Consider the following 21928-nt stretch of genomic DNA (forward strand, 5'->3'; position numbering starts at 1 on the left):
CTGAAGCAATAGGAGTCAGGACTCAGAGAGACACGAGGAGAGCTGGAGCTTTGATGGCAAACACTGACGGTTTATTTGGAGCTTCGGCCGGAGAATTCACAAGACATGTCACGGGCCACGGTCTGACCACACTGTTGAGATGCCACAATCAATTCTGAAGCACCCTCCTGTAGCTCCAGGTTTTAACTAGTTCAGAGTGTAATAATCAACATTCTTCCATAGATAGACTAAACAGCTGAGGACACTGAATCACATTTGTTGTCGCTTATGGCTCGGGGTCATCTACACCCAGAGAAGGATGTGTTCCAGGTGTCCCACAACGATGACTATCTCTGACAGAGAGTTGCCCGGTCATGAACTGGTAACAACAAGAACTTGCTAGGGCAGCCCCTCCTTAAGGGAGATAGCATGCTGCCCAGGGCTGGGCATCTGCGTCAGAGGGCGAAAGAGGACATGCAGGGCAAATTATTCCCTGACAAGTATTATGTGATATTTGTTCAGTTGGACAGGTTATGCAGCATTTCCCCACATGTTTGTATCCCCGTCTTGCACTGCATTTGTTTTATAGTTGGCATCTGCTGTCAGATAATCTGCAAACAAAAATGTGCTTTGTTTTCATTGGTTGTGAGAGTAAATGAATACTTCTCTTGCTGGTTGTTCAGCTTGTGAAATGCATTATGTTTTCAAACTGCTTATATTCATTGGAGTGAAATAAGATTACTCTACAATCATGCACAAGTGTTTACATGTGATACGGGTTGAACAGATGTTGCAGCATTTTCCCCCAAATGCTTTAATTCCAGCCTAACACTGCATGTATCTCCACTTGGATACAGAAGATTAACACTTCACCCAGGTGAGTGTTTGCTCTCACTAAAGTGCACATTCAGAGTTGATGTTTTGGCTCTTTTCTTACGTTTTTTGTGCAATGTGATGTGGTTGTTTTTATGGTTAATGTCTTGGCATCTGCTGCATCTAAATCTCTATTTCCTGCTGCTTTCCCTTTTGCTTTTGGCTTGTTTCACTCAATGTTGTTAACATTGTGATTATATACCCATGTTTGAATGTTTGTTATGAACTGACCAGAGTTTGGGGCTCATTTCCTCATATCATTTAGTCTTTTGCTCTTGAGAGGTTTCCTATTTGCTCACGGTAAACCTGTCTCATGTTGAATGTATGTTGGTTTTAAACATGTATCGCACACTCATAACCAGATTTATTTGTCATATTTGTTTCATGAGAAATTAAATAGGACAATTGCCCCACATAGGAGAGATTATTTACTCCACACGACTTCAAAACATTTCAGCTCAGACCAATTTGACATCTTCAGTTTCTATTATTCCTATCATAATCACATCTAAACTGAGCCTCTGTTTGCCGCTGCTCACATTAAACTCATATCCATGTACTGATGGCCCTCTGCTGCTTATCAATGTTGCATACTTTCACAAGATGACATTGTCTGCTCCCAGCCATAACTTTTTGTGATTTTTAATATGCATAACTGAATAATTATCTTCCGCTGCACATCAGGTGGATTGCCGGGTTTAGATTTATACGTCTCATTTCGCAAGATAATACATCCCCCTCGGCGGCTGGAGGTGTTTTGTGGAGGAATGGCCACACGGCAGCTTGTTCTCAGCTTTATCAGATCCTACTGGCTCTATATTTAATAAGGGAGAAGTTGGCTGACAATGAAATGACTTGTGGTTCAATCTAACAATCCTTTGTGGGGAAAAAGGATGACATTGAATGCATACAAATCTGACCCTCCTCCCCTTACTGGATTTTTCATTATCCGCTAATGATACGCTGTGGCCTCTCAGGCACGTCTTGTATTTGCGGATGTAATGTTGTCATAGCAATGAGGAAAGCATCCCCGCCTGGTGGACAGGGGCCAGGAAGGTGGCGGATTATGAAGCTGTGCCGATGCAGATTGGATTCTTATATTATCCCGAGTGTCATCATATACTCATGAGAGCTAACACTTCTCTAATCCTCCACGGATGTTTTGCTCCCTCTGTGTTATCTTTCATTTCGTCTAGAGGGAGCGTTTGTCTGATCCTTGTAGTTTGTGTAATCCCACTATCTGCTCTGACACCATTTGTCCTCGAGAGATACTCTGTAAGTGCAATGTGGATACCTGCATTTCATTTGAAATAGTGTCTGTCTGACAGCATCTCCCTGTACAAGTGTAGGAACTTTTGATGCCACATTCGGTTTATTTGATACTACAGGGTTGCATTAATTGTGTACCCGTTTAAGCTCTTATCTATTGATGCTTATTCTGATATCTCAACTCATTGTTATTGCATTGATGCTAGGGGGTTTAAATCACAAGTTTCATCATGAGATCGTATTTATTCTTTGGAAAACGGTACAATATTTGCTGTTAGCAAAAAGTCTCCCAGGATACCAGTCTCAACTTCAGGGCCTGCGATCGATATGAGATGAAACTAAACACTAATTTAACCCATTCAGTTGCATATCAATTCACCGAAAGCAACTTGAATCCAATTTAATTGTAAAATATTAAGAAGGAAGTGCAATCAATCGACTATATACGTTACACAAAAGAGTAAAGAAATGTATTCAAAAAGCTACTAAATACCGTTGGTAACTTCAGTCTAAATAAAACCAATTTTTGCCTTCAAATGTTTACATAACACCACTTTATGGCAGATGAGGTCATGAATTGGCCTCCATCTGTTGGATAAAGTTCAGCTCTGAGATGGTTTCAAGGCGCCATAACCTTCAATCAAGTCATGGGCAATACAACTGCAGTATTTCATTTATAAAAAACTGAATATTAAGTTTGTCCGGCAGTGGCTCAGTCAGTAGGGGCTTGGACTGGGAGCCGTAGGGTCGCTGGTTCAAGTCCCCGAACAGACTTAAAAGTATGTAGTGTGGACTGCTACTTGGAGAGGTCCCAGTCCACCTCCTGCCCTGCCGTGGGGCCCTTGAGCAAGGCACCGGACATCCCCCTTCCCCCCTCACTCCCATTGCTCCCGGGCGCTGTACAATAGCTGCCCACACAAATGTCAATGTGTGTGCTGTGTGCTCTGCATGTGTGACCATTACAGAGGGTTTCATCCCAATTCTTCTTATTCTTGTACAAATATCAGATAATGATGATCATGGAGGAAGAATGCACCCCAAAGTTGTATTGTTTGCTTCAAGAAGTGGATTTTAACACAGATTTCTCAGTTCTGATTGGTACCTCTCAGTGTTGGCTCGTATCTTCAGTCCAAATAAAACCAACTCTCTCCTTCAAATGTACACCTCACTCCACATTTAGTGGACCCAAGTCATAAATCTGGCTCCTGCTCTTAGATAAAGTTCAGCTCTGCTGCGTGATGGGAGGTAAAGATGCCTGACCTCCTGCCTGTTCCCTCCCCAACAGGAACAGGGAGGTCTGACCGAGGCTCGCCCCCCCGGGCTCTCTGGCGCTGAGACATGCTTGCAGGGATAATTAATGAGAATTACTGTTGAAGAGAGAGGCTCTTTGGCAGCGAGAGAGAGGGGATCATTGAGACGTAATGACTGTGGGAAAGAAGACAGAGATGGAGGTGGTGGGAGGAGACATGAAAAGAGACTAATGTGATTATTTTGCTCCTGGCAGAGGACATACTTGCATTTTGGCATTGGTGTGTTTTTCCCCCCTATACTGTCAGAGTGAAAAACGTACTGCAATATCCTCGTAAATATCATGATTTCATTCTGTTTCCAGCTCTGCATAGGCAGGATGAGTGGCACTGAAGCATTTGGGCAGGGAGGTATTCAGGCATTTTGATCTGAAAGTAAAACGTTTTTTATTTTTTAACAAAAAACCCTTTCACCCCAGCTCAAATTCCATTTCATAAAACGCTTGCTTGGACTCGAACACACTTGACTGGAGAAAGGAAATCCCAGAGGCTCACTGTGAGGAAACAGCTCCATAGGAAAAGGCCATGAAGCTTAAGTAAGTAAAAACCAATGCAGCTAATTAGTTCTGAGCTAATAGTCCTCAAACAGCAGAGTAAAGATGACTTTCAATGGAACAGGTTCTTACACCAACACATTCATTATAATCAGTTGTCAAAGATGTGTTCTATACAACATAGCAATGGTTTTAAGGAGAAATAATGCTCAATATAACAGGCATTTTCAAGCTTTTCTGTGTAACTAACTAACAAACAGAGTGTGTAATGTGTTGCCAGCTTTTGTTTAAATCAGTCCTCATTACAAAGAATACAAATTACACACTAAACTAGACTAAACTGACTGATTTGCATTTTTGTTTTAAAGGAATTTGGCAACGACACAGATTTGGGCAAGTAGCTCATTTTTCATGGGCGTATTATCCACTGGCAAAGATGGGAACACTCACTTTTTTGTAGTCCCTCTGGTTTTACAGATTGAGTTTAATTTACTCACCAAAATATCTCTAAACGGTTTCCTATCATTTTTCAGAGAGAAATGGGAAAATCTCGAAATGCTCTTTAGAGAATGCTGTGATCAGCAGCTAGTGAATTACTGTCCTTAAAGCCTCACTAAGGCTACGTTTCTATGAAGGTTTTGTGGTTCTTTGTACAGCCTGAAAAGAGAAAACTGCAGACAAACTGTGGACTCAAGTTTTGTGAATTTGTCTGCAGGTTTGTTCGAGTAAAAAAATGTATTCTAAATGTATCTATGCTGGTTTCTTTAGTTATTGTCTTTTATTAGAACCAAGGAAAGTTGTGGAGAGGACATTGCACTTTGTTTATGTGTATGGGTGCGTCTCCCTTCTCTTATTTTTCATTTCCTCGCTCCTCGGGCTCGGTATCACCGGAAGTTGATTTGTCTGCGCCATCTTGAGTAGCGTCCCAGTGGCCTTGTTTCTGCCGGAGGACCGAGGATCGAGGAGCGATAACGGAGGAGCGATAATCGAGGAACTACCAGACCATCCTCCGGTGAAATCCTCATACACTCGCCCCGCCCCCTTACTGTGTATCGCTCACTGATTGGACGATGCAGCGCATGCACTGATCTGGCTGCTGTCAGACGATCAGCTGTGTCATCACAAACGGACGTCGCTTCACGTGACGCTCCGGAGGAAACGACGTCCCATTGCTCTTAAAACTCATTTCCCTGCTTCTCGTGGTTTCTCTGCGTCTCTCCATGCTTCCCTGGTGGGAGGGACTAGTCGCAGGGAAACTACGCAAGTGAGGGACGCAAGGTATCCATTTAACCGAAGTGAAACGCACCCTTTGAAGATTGTAGGTCAGTATGGTGGCCCATAAGGACAACATGCATGCAAAGTAAAAACTAAAACCTTTATTGCACATTTCTACACTTTTTTTTTTTCTACTTGGTAGTAGTTGCACTTGAGGTGATTTCTCAATGTGTTTTTGGACCACTGTAGATCTCTGTCAAGGAAATAACAGTTAATTAATATATAGTATCTTTTACAGAGTTATTATGAAAAGATATTGTGAATTCCTTGATTTTTTTAATCTTTTTTTAAGTCTACAGAAACACAAGATATAGAATTTACTGGCATTCGATTTATGGGCCAAAGACTTCCTTACAAGTCTGTTAGCTATACAATCCCTGAACCGCCTCCATTTATCATGTGCAGGCACCTCCAAACACCCATAAACAAACTTGGGCTAGATTTTTTGTGGTCCTTGGAGTAATTCAGTAATTCAAAGCCTTTGTGGTGATTGTTTGGATGCCGTTATTCGACAGTAGAAGCTATTTTTACACATTAGTATCTTGAAGTAGAGAGGAAATAAAAAAATGTGAAATCACTTACTGCGAAGTGTTTTTAGTTGGAATAAAAACCTGCAGACTTTTTATTCAGCTTAAGATTGGACACCACTGAATATAAAGTCGCTCTGCTCGCTGGAGTCTGATGGTATTGGTTTTGAGAGCACAATTCAATTCAATAAGCTTTATCGTCCCCCGACCAGCAAATAAACAAAAAGGAAAATATGCAAAAAGAGAATCATAAAGTTAGTGGCAGGGAATCCTCAATCTGCTGTTGAGAGAGGTTTTCTATCAAATAACTGGACTCATCCCCAAAAGTAAGAACATTTCCTTCCTCCAGTTGTTTGCTTTTGAGCTTTCTTTTTCCAGTTTTGCTCAAATTGAGGCCTGGGCAAAGCCAGCAGCAGTTTTTACACGTGCTTCCATCAAAGTCTTTTTCTATTTTCGATGGTCCAAACAGCTACTGGCACATCCACAGAGCAAAGCGAAAAACAAAGCAGTCTTTCTGAGTTATTGTCAAGCCTAAAATGCCGCCTTACAGAGATCAGTGGTATTTCAGCACATCTCTTTCATCTTAGTTGTCACAAATGATGTGAGGGTGGTGGTGACCTTGAGGGTGGAGGTTTGGACCTCCGGAAAGGCCAGGAAATCCTCTGCAAAAGTACATTTTCTAAATAATAAAAAATACTGCTGTGGTAGTTTGCCTCACTGCAACTGTTTTCCAGCATCTACAGTGTGAAAAAAACAAAAACGAAATTGAAACCCGAATAGTACTCCAACGAACGAATATTCGGATATTCGGGTAAGCCCTAGTGCGTATGTGGATTTCTATTAATATTGCTCATATTTTGTTGCACTTTCCTCATATTTAACATCGTGTCTGTTGACATACAGAAGTTTAAGAGGACATATTTATTTAATTTTTATTTTAATCGTTTATTTGGTAGGGACATTGCACATTAAAGAACACTTAAAACAATAAATATGCCAAGTGTAAATATGCCGGATTTAGCTTTGAGCTACTTTCCATCCGCAGTCCCTCACATGAAACATTAAGAAAATGAAATGTACACACATAGCAGTACAAATACATAAAATGCAAGAAAAATATTATGCTAATTCTCCCGTTCATTTTATATTTTTGTATGTATCCGAGTGTAGTTAAAAGTGTATTTTTCTACATATCATATCTTTAATAATTGTTTAGTTTATAGATGTGCAAACTCAAACTCAAATAAAACATTTGAAAAAGACAAATGAGTACATTTTCTAAATAATAAAAAATACTGCTGTGGTAGTGTGCCTCAACACATCACTGCAACGGTTGGTTGTGTGTGTGTGTGTGTGTGTGTGTGTGTTCTACGGTAGAGAGCTTGTTGCCACGTCTGCTAAATATACAATCATCCATCCATGCGGGCAGTAACAGCAGCCCTGTATTGGATTGCCTTGTTGTGCGCTGCCTACAGTTGTAGCTTTAGATTGCTCATTGAATCCTACTCCATCAACTTGTCTCAGAGACACAGGACATGGGTCTCTGAGGCTATTGCAATTCATATTTCCATTTCAATTCACTTAACACATATATGTTTTAACGAGTATCTGCAACCAGCTGACCGTTGGAAAGCAAAACAACAACATTCATGTTGCTTTTATGAGCAATCTGGACAACTTCAGGCAACATTTTCAACTCTAACCCTTCAAATCACTTTATTTCAGTGTCTGAAATGCAGTAAGCATCTTAACAGAAGTGCAACACAAGCAAGTCCAGTGTAATAGTGCATATAAGTATATAAATATGATAGATATGAAAAGATCAAGTATAAACAGTATTAAAGGTCCCATGTCATGGCCATTTCTACTGATCATAATTCCATTGTTGAGGTCTACTAGAATAGATTTACATTGTTCAAAGTTCCAAAATCACATTGGTTTCTCATACAGCATCTCTGTATAGTATGTGTATTCACTCTCTGTCCTACACGCCTTGTTGGAGCTCCTGCCCCCCCCTCCCAATGAGCCCAATGTGTTACAATTGCGTTTCATAGCAACCAGAAAATGACACCAGCAGTAATGACAAACAGATGAGAATGCTGCGTGGGGTCTGGGTGCCGTGTTGGCGGGACGTTGCGGGGCTCGCTGCTCCGCCCTTTGCGGAGTATCGTGGATTCGCAGCTGAGAAAAGATAAGGCTGAGTGAGTGTGTGTGGGTGAGGAGCTCCACGGATTGGTCCATTTGGTTGTCGGTACGTCACTTGGTACCAGGAAGAAACAAATGGAAAAAGAGAAATCTCCAACGAGGCGTTCTGGGGCAGCATAGACAGGTCTTTTCCGTGTTAGAGTTTTACTCGCTACAGGGTGTACTTTGAGGGTTTTTGACTCTGCAGACCGTTTACATGCATAAAAACCTTCATACCACACAAGGGGACGGGTAATAACCGGAAAAGCATGACATGGGACCTTTAACAGGTAGTATGAGCAGTTTTATAAATGATGAGATGCTGTGACTTGACAGATTTCTAGTTAACAAATTGACAATTATTGTCTATTCATGTGTTCAATTGAGGGGACTTGTAAACTTGTAATTCTTTTCAGGTAAGTTTCAGACAAATAAAAGTTATTTTACGCTGCAGTAGCTTTTGCATTTGTATTGGAGCCACCGTGACATACTGAGTTAATGTGAAGGAGTTTCAACACCTCTGTGGGCTACTTAAATATTCTTTCCAAACAATCCTTCACATATCCAACTCACTTCTTTACCAATTACTCCATCTTACTTTCCAGCCGTGCGTTTTAAACAACGGAAAAGTTGAATGTGATGCCAGAGAAGTTCCCCTGATGGGCCCTAATGAATAGGACGGGTCATGATGTTGATGTGTGACCTCAGCAGCAGGGGGTGAACACATGATGCTTCCTACACTCACATAATAATTGCCTTTTTTGTTTTAATGAAATTCCTCTCGCGGACTGTTCCTCACCTTGAAGGGTGTCCTTGCATGCGTTTAAGAAAGTAGAGACACAAGTTTCCTAAGTCTGTGAGGAGAATAATCTCATTGTTTTCCTGTTGAAAAGCATCTTGAGTCGACTGAATAATGGAAATAGTTCTTCATGGATATCTGTGCTTGTGAAAAACAACATAGGAGTTTTGACTTCCTATGACATTATGTCCATTAAAAACCAAAACCAGATTCAGACGATTTTAAACCTAGCAGCACTTAAAATAGAATATATTTAGTCATGCAGTGTCACATTGTTCAATTGCTCATATTTTGTTGCGCTTTCCTCATATTTAACATCGTGTCTGGTGACATACAGAAGTTTAACCCTCCTATTGTCTTCGTTTTCCCCCCCCCTTACTTTGGTGTTCACGGTCAAATTACATTAACACAAAAACCATTAATCATCACCACATTTCATTTAACACCCTTTCAAACTGTAAATATTGTATCAGACTACTGGTATACATGAACAACTGCAGTACATATACAAAGAATAGACACTGAACATGTATTGCGTGTGCCAGGTGTGATCCATGTGGGGGGGGTGGGCACATAAGGGGATGGTGTGTGTGTGTGTGTGTGTGTGTGTGTGTGTGTGTGTGTGTGTGTGTGTGTGTGTGTGTGTGTGTGTGTGTGTGTGTGTGTGTGTGTGTGTGTGTGTGTGTGTGTGTGTGTGGTGTGTGTGTGTGTGTGTGTGTGTGTGTGTGTGTGTGTGTGTGGTGTGTGTGTGTGTGTGTGTGTGTGTGTGTGTGTGTGTGTGTGTGTGTGTGTGTGTGTGTGTGTGTGTGTGTGTGTGTGTGTGTGTGTGTGTGTGTGTGTGTGTGTGTGTGTGTGTGTGTGTGTGTGTGTGTGTGTATGTCTACTGTGAAGGATATCATAAAGCCTTAATGCAATGAAATCTAAACACTTCTGTTAATTGGTGCCTGAACTTTATTTGCACCATGCCTCAGAACAGCACAAGAGAAAGTGCTTTGTGTTTTACAAAACCCTGAAAAACTGATGTTTATGTCAACAGAGTGGTGATTTATAGAAGTGGTAGGGTATTTGACCCCTTTCAGCTTCACTGTAAATATACCAGTGCACCATAAGTAACTGGGAACGAGTGCATTTAGATTTATGTGCATGATTCTTGGAATGAGAAATGGGTCCATGAAATGCAGGTGTGTGTTTGATTAATACCCCTGCTTTTCCTTGTGTGTCTTATGGCTTACAACCTCCTGTCCTCTGGGAGCGGAGGAGGAAACTCTAACAAAGTCTGACAGTCGTTGTAAGCGCACACTAATTAGATTATTCAACGACTATATTAATTCAGGAGCAAATCACTTAACTTACTTAGCATCAGACTGTCAGGCTCTGTTGTGGAAAGCGGGAGAAGCATAATCTGGTTTTAAGTGCCCTCAGATATTGGAATTGTGTTAGCCAAAGTCAAAGAAACAGTCCTGGCACAGTGAGAGCTGGGAGGTCGGGCTCGGGGTTGTTCTGGGAATCAAATTAAGCTACAGACAATATGCTGAGTTAATATCATCATTTGAACTACAGCATTTATTTTGTGGCCTTTTGTGCCTTTTTATTTGATAGAACAGCTATGGAGAGAACATTGGAGAAAGACAGGATGACGTTCAGCAAAGGGCAAACTACTTACTAAACGTTTACTTTAAGAAAACACCTTTTTTCAGTGACATGTTTTCTTTCTTGGCTCCTTCACACTCAGGATAAAGATGTAACGTTTAATTGTAGGATTAAGTTGGATCCTATATTTAGTCTACACCTTCCTAATGGTAAAATCTACATTTGATTTATAAAAGATGTTGTATCTGCCCAGTCACACTTGGACTTTTATTTCACTTTATTTAACACAGAATATGCTGTTACAAGAGGAACTTAATACCCATACATTTATAAGCCAGAAAAGGTTAGATACGGTAGGCTACAAATCTTTTTTTTATGGGAAGCCTACTCCATTTCCAATTGGACAATTTAGACATCTTGAACTCAACAGAAAACATTCAATTTGTGCTTCAAAAACATACAGAAGGCCTCCATTGGGCTCCGTTGTGTACTTCTGTGACATAAAAACATCACTATGTAACACTCGTGCTTCTATTGACTAGCGCTCCAACACATTGTACGTGATGGGCTAAGGGGCGGGACATCACAACACGCCAGCTAACCAATCAGAGCAGACTGGGCTCTAGTTTCAGACAGAGGGTGAAAAGAGGTGCTGCAGCACAGGCAGTATGAGGGAGATAAAGAGCTTTTTGAACATTAAAGCATGGAGACATGTCCCAGTAGAGACACTACATATGAATATGAACCTGAAAATGAGCAGTATATATATCCTCTTTATTAAGGTTTGGATTCACAAGGAATGATTGTGCAAAAAAACCAAGTGTTATCTTTTAGTCAGCTGTACAGTTGCAGGTATTGAATTCACTCCCAGCTGGATGCTTTTTTTGCCCCAATTGCCTACACAACTCTTGCAGCAAAAACTCAGAAACCAGCAGTTCTGCAAGTTTCTGCTGAGTCCAGCCACAGTGGAGCTGTCGATTCAAATTCCCTTAGATCGGACTCGCAGAAATCGATTTCACTTAGACGTCCTTGACGGTGCCGATTCTTAACTCCATGTTATCCTTCGATTGACCTAGTGGGCATCTGGATCTTGTTCCTCTTCTCCTTATGGCGTATATCCCCCCCCGAATCCTCGCAGATCTGCTCTCCTGTCCGGGGACTTGGATCAGGCCTTCATTGCAAATGCAGCAACTGCTTCTCTCACCTTGATGTTTTACAATTAGTTTTCTCAAGGTTGGTGCGAGGGCGATACAATCAGGCGGTGTCTGCAACTGTAATCTTGCGCCTTTGTAGATGAAGCCTATAGAGGGAACTCTCAATGGAATTGGGTGAATTAGTTGCTGATGTTTGATCAAGTGAATGCATTTCTATGTATGCGTGGGAGAGCTGGGATATAGGAGCAGGACGTTTTGGAGCACTTTAGATTAACCTTCTCAACACTGGATTGAGAAAGACAAGGAGGCATGAAAAGTGAATTGAGGAGGATAGACATTTAAGTAAGAGGGCCATGAGAGTGAAAGAAAAAAGGGGAGATATGCAAATTAAGAGAAGTACTTAGGGAGTTAGAAAATAAAGGTACAAAGAGAAAAATCAGAGGTAGAGGAAGTTGAAAGAAACACAAAAATTAAGAAATACACCAAGAGAGAAAAGGTGTTTTGTTTATTTTTCTCCCTGCAGGAGCTCAGAAGCTGGTCATATCATTTCTTCAGCGTTAGTGTATAATTAATGAAGCATTATTAAATTGCGTACATCACATACGTTCTTAATTTTCCCTTCATTATTTCTCCTTTGGTCCATACTTCAGTTAAACGGCTCTATCACTCACATATGTCCAACTTTGCCTTGCTGCTGAACTGCTCAATCATATTTCTAAATTATATAGTAATGTATTTCATGCAGTGAAATCACATACAGCTGCTAATGTTCCAACACTTTCTTAATTGCTTTGTATGTACCCTTTTAATTACCTGATCCTTCCTCTTAGCTTTTGATATTTGTGGCTGTAAATTCAGCTAAATGCCTTTACTCTAAATACAGTATCCCATACCCAAGGTCGTTCCTAGAACCTGGCAGCGAGACATCTGAGACCTGATTTATACAGTTTTTCAGAACCTGTAAAATCCCTAGCTAGCCCTGTTCCAGCAGGGTTATGTCTCTGTGGACTAAATCATTTAATTTGAGACTGCCAGTGTGCAGAATGAAATGCTGAGGTTTAAAAAGCATGGAGAAAGCAGTTACTGTATGACACATTGATCTGGACCTGCGAGAGAAACCCACGACTGAGTAATGATGTCGGGATCATTACACCAAAGACCTCCATTCCTGTTCTTTCCATGTGGTCAAGTTATATTACAAAACAGAGCTCACCTCACTTTTCAGATGGCAAATAATCACATTTCTTTGACATGCTGATTTCTGACACACAGGAACAATAGCGTGCCTTTGGTGAACTGTAGAACATGACACATAAAGTACTTAAATAAAATAAATGATATCTTTATTAAATATTGTTGTGCGTCTACTGGGACATGTCTCCATGCCTTAATGTTCAAAAAGCTCTTTATTTTTCTCATACTGCCTGTGCTGCAGCACCTCTTTTCACCCTCTGTCTGAAACCAGAGCCCAGTCTGCTCTGATTGGTTAGCTGGCTGGCTCTGTTGTGATTGGTCAACCGCTCAGAGATGTCCCGCCCCTTAGCTTATCATGGACAATGTGTTGGAGCGCTACCCAATAGAAGCGCAAGTGTTACATAGGGATGTCACTATGTTCCAACCGGGGATTTTAGCCTTTGCAGAACATTTACATGCACAAAAACACAACACACTACAGTAAAGAGAAAACCCAAAAAGCCCTTTTTTAAAGAAATAATATTCACAGGTTAAAGCTCATGACCTCACTATTCCTGACAGGCATAAAGAGGCCCAGCTGGGCAGAGATAGCATGTAAATCAAGGGCACATAACTACAGAGTTCAGATTTTATCAAACCGAGCAGCTAAGGGGGGCCAAACGGTGCCTGACATCCAGCAGCAGCTACAGCTGTTTTGAATTGACCCCTCCCCCTCCACACACACACACACACACACACACACACACACACACACACACACACACACACACACACACACACACACACACACACACACACACACACACACACACACACACACATGCATACACTCACCTTGAGAGGCAGCGTTAGCTCTTATCTGAGGCTGTGATTGGCTGATGTGCAGCACCTGGATACTGTAGCCCTGATCTATGAGGCAATTATGGTAAAAACGTCTGTCTAAGCATTTCTGGGGTTGAAAGGACTGACCGGGATATTAAAGAGATTACATTACACACAAAGTGAAATGTGATGGGTGCAGACCAAGAGAAGCCCTTTGTGTGGCGATTAGGAACCCCCCTATAGATGGCTCCCTCTGCATTCAGGTTTTTTAACCTCTACACACACAGTCACAAGAGTTGTGCTTGGCGACGGGCCGAGTCCCAGATGTGTGTGTGTGTGTGTGCAGCATTTAAGTGTACGTGACATGACTGTGTGTGCATTTAGCCTCATACACTTTGATAGATTGCAGAGTGCTAGCAGTATTTTCTCAGCGTAGGAAGCTCTGCAGAGAAGGCAACGTATCCCAACTCAACAATCACCTGATTAACTGTTACACAGGAACCAATCAAATCAAAGCCACTCATGTCCAGACCAAATCAAGAAAGCAACAACAAAAAACACAGCCTTTTTATTATCATTTTTTCATTTATTGTCTATGTTGTCATTTTATTACGTTGTTTATCCGATAAACACAATGTCTAATTCAAATCAGTCCGTCCTGGGAGAGGAATCCTTCTCCTTTTGAAAAATAAATCAATCAAATGTAATAAAAAAATCTAATATTTGGAAGTCAGATAATGAAAACTTAATATGTAAGTGGGACAAAAAGCAGACATTTACTGATAAATGGACAATAAACTTACATCTGACTATGAGCTATGTAAAATATAATCTTTTTCCAAGTCTCATTATCTTAAAGCCATTTTCATCTCAGGTCTGTAACAAACAATATTGTATAATGTACATTTATTTGTGTCTTGCGTGTAAGGTTAGAAATATGAATAATACATGAAAAATGCAGAGGGATGTTTTTGTAGATCTGTGTTGTGCTCCATACCAAGACTAAGCCTCTGAAGCTATCTCTCCATTTCTTCCATTGGTCATGCTTACCTTTCAGCATTGTATCAGTCGCTCATAACTACGTGACACGACGACATATGACTTGCTATGTTCAGGAGATGGGGAAATCTATAATAAAGCACATTTTAACTGTGCTTTACAACCTTCTTTACATCATTCCCTCATCTACACGGCCACCTTTTTTTCAGTTTTAAAGGACTCTACCCTTACGATATTTTAATTGCCCAAGATGGATTCATCCTTGAGTCGAACATATATAACACATTCAGGCCCTTTTTTTTTTAAAGCTTTAATTACACTAAATGAGATTCTGGCTCTGCTTGCGATTGGATTCTGCCCAGGTAGATCTGCATCGGGCCATTACCTGACTCTCATAGCTGTTTAAAGGACTCAAAGTATGATGTCTCCGCACTGGAGGTTGTAGCTGAAAATGTCACCAATGACAACGTCTTCAAAAATGAATCAATCACAGCCACGGCCATTACCTGTAAAGTGAACACCACGCAACACAACCTGGCAAACGACCAATTCCATCTCCATTCATTTCATATGAGGAAGTGAGCACTTTGCTGCACAGTGCATTCTGGGACACGGTAGCTGGAGGTGCAGAGCGAGAACATAACATATGAAAAGGGGTCGGGCAGGAGAAAAAGAAAAATAATTTCCCTTCATGCAGATGTGTCAGCCATGCAATAACCAATTACGTTTGGCAAAGGAGGTTCTGCCATGCTTCAACACATTTCCCCCCACTTTAATGATCAGGGAGTAATGTGAGCTTGACTGTTGAAGATGAATTTGTCTCATTTGGCATCAGGGTTGATGGAGAAAATAAGTTGCTGCAGAGGAAGTAGGCAACAGAGCCTGTTCAATTAGCACGGTAATGTAAGAAGATAAAATCAATATTATGTGCTGTAACTTTAAATTAACACACTGTTCTAATTTAAAGCTGCTTTATTCTGAAAACCGGATGTTCAAACACTCGACTTCCGGTTTTCGCGAGTAAATGTTGTCAACTTCCGGTTAGCATTAGCATGTAGCTAATATCATGTTTTGTGTACGGGAATGTAAGGATAAATGACACGTGGTGTTGCACACTAAACACACTGTCTTTAACCCTCACTTATTGACACTGCAATACTATTATTAGGGAATGTTTAAATGACCAACAGATATTAGAATATTGTAAAACTAACATCAAAAGAACAGAACGTGCCTTGGACCCGCCCCCGTCAACGCCGACCAATGGGAGAAGACTTAACATGTGATGGAAACATCACTTGTAGTACCGCCATTTGGACACAACGAATGCCCAATATTCGTTGTGTCCAAATGGCGGTACTACAATTTCCGTATCAGTCCGTGACGTCCCTGGGCCCAGAAAGACTTTTTCCCATTGACTAACATGGGGAAAGAGACGTCTGTAAATCAGCGGATACTTTTTTTTAAACTAAATAATCTACCCAGTATGAACTATTTGATAGCCTTTATTAGAATCATTCAGTCCTTAAAGTTGTAAAATGCACTCAAAGCCGAATCTAGATTTATTTTCTCTCTCCATTCATTCTATTGAGCGGAGAGTGGGAGCTCGGGGGGCGGGGCTTAAGGGGCGCATGCTCTGTGAGCGCACATACGGGTTCTTCTGCTCTGACAGCCAGGCATGACGGGTAATCTTTGACGTTTCGCTCTCTCAAAAGTTGGGCCATTTTGGCTTCATGCGCCAATGAGCAGCTCTCATAGGAAAGAACGAGACCCCGCCTCCCACGCTGTATCCAGTTCTTATTATACATCCATGCCCCACGCCAACGGAGGAAGGAAGAGCACAGCTGTGACCTTCTTGCAATTTCATTGTATCATCGTATCATTGTTTAATTACACGCTGTTAACTTGTAAATAAGCTTCCTGGACTCTTTTCAGCTAATCCTACCTCAGGGCTAACATACCCTACAGTAACTAACTGTATCTACTGATTAAAACTAGGTGTACATTACGCATAATACGCATTAGTAATCAAGGTAAAAAACTAAAGATATTACTTACAGGTGCCTTGATTTTATTTTTTCAGAAGCTCTCCGAAACGAGCTGATAATCCTTAAAACCGGACATTGCGACTGGGGAAAAAAAGCAATTTAATGTTGTTTGTAGGGATGTCCCGATCACCTTTTTTTGCTCCCGATCCGATTCCGATCATTTGATTTTGACAATCTGCCGATACCGATTTTTCCCGATCCGATCTTTATGCAATGCATTAAGAGAAAAAAAAAGGAAAAAAAGCATTCAAGTTGTCCCTTAAACCTCACGTTCTCCACCACAGATAACGGCTGGTCATCCAACGTGATGAATTCAGCTATCTTGGCTGTTATGTTTTTGGCCTTTTCACTGTTCTGGGGCAGTTTCTCTTTCCTTTTAAAAGTCTCTGAAAGTGTTGGTTGTTTCAGTGCCGTTACCTGAGTGGCCGCTGTGTACTCGTCGTGTTGTTGTTGGTATTTGTTTCTCAGGTGGCGTATTAGATTGGTCGTGTTGAACGTAGCTCTGTTCTTTCCACCACGCGGAACCTCCGCCTTGCAAACATTGCATCTGGCTGTTACACTGCCTTCGCTTTCAATTTTATAATACTTCCAAACTCCTGACATTTTCTCTGTCCCGACTCCCGAGTCACCAGCTGAACGTAGCCTCTCGTTAGCTTACTGCTACTATTATGGCGCGTTTCCACTACAGCCCGCAGCCCGGTTTAAGAGGGCTGTGACGTCAGCGGCCCGTCTTTGGTTGCGTTTCCACTTGGCCTAGTACCGGCCGGCGGGTCCTAATTCACAGTTTTTCTGGCCTCATAAAATCGTGGGGCCAGGGCCTTAGACACTGCGCCCTGCCCACTCTGTTGCCAGATTTGAGAGAAATAAGCAACCAGGTCTATGAAAACAAGCCCAAAAGAAGCAACACATACATGATGTTGTGTAATTTTAAACCAAAACTAAGGCCTCAGGATGACTTTAAGATGTGAACATGGTCATTTTTGTTTTGTAACATTAAATAAAATAATAAAAATATTTTATTAAAAAAAAAAAAAAAAAAAAAAAAAAATTCCCGATCCCCGATTTTTTTCTCCCGATTCCGATCTTTTGAAAATCACGTGATCGGCTCCGATCCCCGATCACGTGATCGGATCGGGACATTGTTTGTATAGTTCAAGATTTGCCATAAAGGGGTTTACAATCCCCGAAAATCCCAAGCATCAACAGTTGCCTAATTACACATGAAGAGTACATAAAGCAGAATCTAAATCTGATCTTAACCTACCTTTTTTAAACTCTGGTTTGGTATCCACCTGCTCGACCAAAAACTCTTACCTAATTTTTTCTGATAACGTTATATATCCACAAATGAAATGATGCCAAAGCTAAAAGTAGAGTAGCGTTGTATAATAAGTATATCTCACTGACATATTAGATTTAGATAAATCATACATGTTAATATAAATCAACGGTACTTTAAATTATACTAAGGACTACCCTTGAGTCTAGCCTATGAAATGTAACTGTGATATTTAGATTATTCATTTGACTTGCAGGACACGTCAGGTTACCATAAAGTTTTCCGCTGAAGGATGTGGATGTAATTCTCTGCTGAATTTATGGACCTGCATGCCAAGTGAGATCTCATCAAACCAGCCGTTATCACCGGTGGTTCTGTAATAGCTCAATTGGCTGTTTCTAAATGTGTCTGACATTTCGTTGGCTCCTTCAGGACTAGCTTTCAGTGAGGATGTGATTCCGTATTAGTCTACATCATTTGGGATCATCACAAAGTATCACTGTATATGTATGGAGAGTCATTCCCCTCTTCTAATAACTTAGAAAAAAATCGCTAAGCCTCCCGAATCGTTCATCCTGAAAAACGTCTTGATTAATAAGCGCCACCAGCACTTCTCTGAAACTGACTATTCATTTTGTAAATGGTTTTATCTTTGGATTGGATTTAAAAAAAGAAAAACGTGCCACATTTCAGACTCTGCTCCTTTTTCCTCGGTTAACTTTTTAGTTTCAGGGTAAGGCCTATTATAATGACGCACGCATGCTTGGTTTCAAATGGCAATGTATTCAGGAGACATGACCAGGGGATTATGATAATGAATAAAGATCTCTGCGCCTGTCTCAAAGGGCATTTTGTGAGGAGTGGGGCGGGGGTGGAGGATCAGAGGAAATATTAGAGAAACTACACACAAAGCAATGGTACAAAAATAATGAACAGTGGATCGGATCAATGCTTGTGGTCAATGTTAGTCATACATCAGAATTGGAAGCTTGCCATGATTGTCTCTGAGATGATGGAGGTATTCATATATCACTGCGTCAACAGTGTTCATTACTCGGTGACAAACTGCTCGTCATTGGGTTCATGTTGGCGTCCGTATCGGTGTCATGTTTGGCTTTTGACAGCTGATTGGAAAATCCCTTTTGTGACATAATTGACCTGGAATGGCCTTTAGTGCAACGTGCTTCACATATTAAAGAGGACATATTAATGCTCATTTTCATGTTCATATTAGTATTTTGTGCCTATAGGCTTTAATGTTCAAAAAGCTCTTTATTTTTCTCATACTGCCTGTGCTGCAGCACCTCTTTTCACCCTCTGTCTGAAACCAGAGCCCAGTCTGCTCTGATTGGTTAGGATGTTAGCCTTTGCAGACCTTTTACATGCACACAAACATATACACCAAACTACAGGAAGAGGGAAAACCACAATAAGCATAACAGACAAAGCTTGTGAACATTGTGCTGTTTTTTAAAATGACTTTGATGAAACTGAAAATGTCATTGTTAGACAGGTAGGTGAAAAAACAATCTCCATACAAATGTTCTTGATGGAGGCAACCAATAGAGTTTAACTAAACTACAAACTAATTGCCCGGGTACGTTTCAGTCTAGCAGTAATTACACATTATGTTGAGCAGTGATAGGAAGAATGCCAAAAAGGAGAGGAGAGGAGAAACCCCTTCCCCTATCAGCGTTTACCTCGCACAACGGGGAATCTCTTTATTTAACGTGGGGATTTTATGGAAACACCACAATTATGTTGTGGAATGAGCTCCTGCAGGGACAATTATATTACCTGCACATGTCTGGAATTATATATCGTCCGCTGTGCTTTTGTGACAGGGAGAGTTCAGAGGTACAATGCATTTCTTCTGCCACACAAATTAGATTTACATACATCTATTATACATCTGCTTACTTCTCACTGTTTGCACTCGCAGATGTCTCTCTGATTGCCAGTGTACATGCAATCTCATTCAGTGCACCTATATTTGAGCGCTGCACACGTCATGTTGGCCTCGTAGCTTTAAATAATTCATTAAATGTAGGGAACGCTGTTCGGCTTTCAAGGAAACATCCTCTCCATTTGTGCAATGTGACAGTATTTACATGTATAACACGGCAACACTGATCACAGCTTTGCCACGCCAGGAAGAGACAAAATCTGTCTGCCTTAATGAGAGCTGACAAACAACAACTCCTTTTTTATAGGAAACATTTCTCTGTGAAAATCACATTTTCTGCAGAATGGGAGGGTTGGGGCTGTAAAGTCACTTTGCTTCACTGATTCACTTTGAAGAAGCTATTAAGAAGGCCAGTTTTCTCTCTCACTCTTCCTCCGAAATGTCTCCTAGAGTCAGATGTTTGTTTATTGTTTTTGAGCGATCCAGATCAATGAGTATGCAATGAGAAGCAGCTGAAGTCACAAAGGGCACAATTATTTCAGTCGTAATCCGCAGCTTACATCATTTGTCTGTCTGTGTTGGCGTCCTCTCCGTCCCTGGCTGATTCTGTCTGAACAAGCAAATGGCTTTGGATCTTGATGAATAGAAAAGGTAATTGTTCGCGGGGAAGCAGAATTGATGGTGTTATGATTATCCTTCCTCTGCCATATGTCATTTTTCAGATGTATATGTGCATGAGTGGCTTGATATAGAAGCATCTGGTGGTTGGCTGTAATGCTTGGAAATATGCGGTCTCAGAGGAAATCAGTCGTAGTAGGCAGCATATCCCAAAACAGAAGTAATCCTCATGAGAAGAAATGGCTTCTTCTTCTTCTTCTATCACGCAAACCACCTGCTGTGAGGCTGGTGATGGAGGACAAGAAGCAAAAGGGTGCAGACGTTTGTTAAACACTGAGGCTTTTTATTTGAGTAACATTTGCTTCTGAATTTAGTTCATAACTTTCTTATCATTAAAATCAAATCAATCATACTTCAACATCATCACCAGGAATCATTTCATCTCATCATCTAGTGTGGGGCGACATAATACTTCAAAATGGGTGCTATTCTTTTCTGGATTATGTATTGCTAAGTCATTTCCACCAGGTAGCTATTTCTGGTCAAAGTAATCTGTTCTGTATAGTTGAAATAGTTCTGAATACAATCTCATGGTTTAATGTCTTTTGCAACCTATCTTCTATTTTTTATGTATATCTGTTGTAATTTATTGTCGTTTATTGTGATTGTAGTAATGTACAGCACTTTGGCTCGACCAAAAATCGCTTTTAAATGTGCTATATAAATAAAACCTGATTTGATTTGATTCTATAATAAAATGAGAAATAACTTGAACTATTATTGATATTAATTGTGATAATTGGAGAGCAAGTGAGTAGACTGTTGTCTCGAAGCCTGAAACATCACTTCTTTTGCACATTGGCTGAAAAGCCTCACACTCCTTTTTGTTTCTTTCTACTTACAGTAGATGTCAACAATGCAGACACTTCAGCGGTGAGCGGCCCCTCCTCCTCCTGCCTCAGCACTCAGACTTTTATTTTGGCCTGTGTGACCACTGGGGGATTGGGAGTGAGAGAGGATCACCTTTTATCCACCGTCCCTCTCTAACACACCTTTCACTTTCTGTTTTCTGGGTGAGCGCCTTCACTGCTTTACCTCTCAGAAAGATACCGTCTCTCAGGCAGTTCGCTCCCTTCTGTCCCCCGACTACCACCTCTCTGTCTGTCTCTCTGTCTTTCTGTCTTACGGTCTGTCTGATTATCTGTCTTTCTCTCCATCAATCTTGTGACAGAAGCCATTAAGCTCCAATATATAGGCTTGACCCCCACTTTAAATTGTTTAAAACATCAACAACCTGCACCGTATGCACATATAACTTGCTCTACCTACCGGAAATATATTTATATTCATATTTAATCATATCTGTTTGATGGTAAACCGTTGTTCATTTATATGTTCGATCTTATTATTGTATATCAAATATCACAATGTTTAAGAATGATTATTGTGACGATATTGTAATGCTGCGTTCACACCGGACGCAATGCAAATAATAGCATCGCTCAAGTTTCACCGCGGCTTGCTGTTTGTTTTATCGCGTCATTCAAAACAGACATACCGTTGACGCGCCGCGCCGTTGACGGACAGTTGAGGTTGTTTACACTTCCATGC

This window comes from Trematomus bernacchii, unplaced genomic scaffold (genome assembly GCF_902827165.1).
Source record: "Trematomus bernacchii unplaced genomic scaffold, fTreBer1.1, whole genome shotgun sequence".
Classification (NCBI taxonomy): domain Eukaryota; kingdom Metazoa; phylum Chordata; class Actinopteri; order Perciformes; family Nototheniidae; genus Trematomus; species Trematomus bernacchii.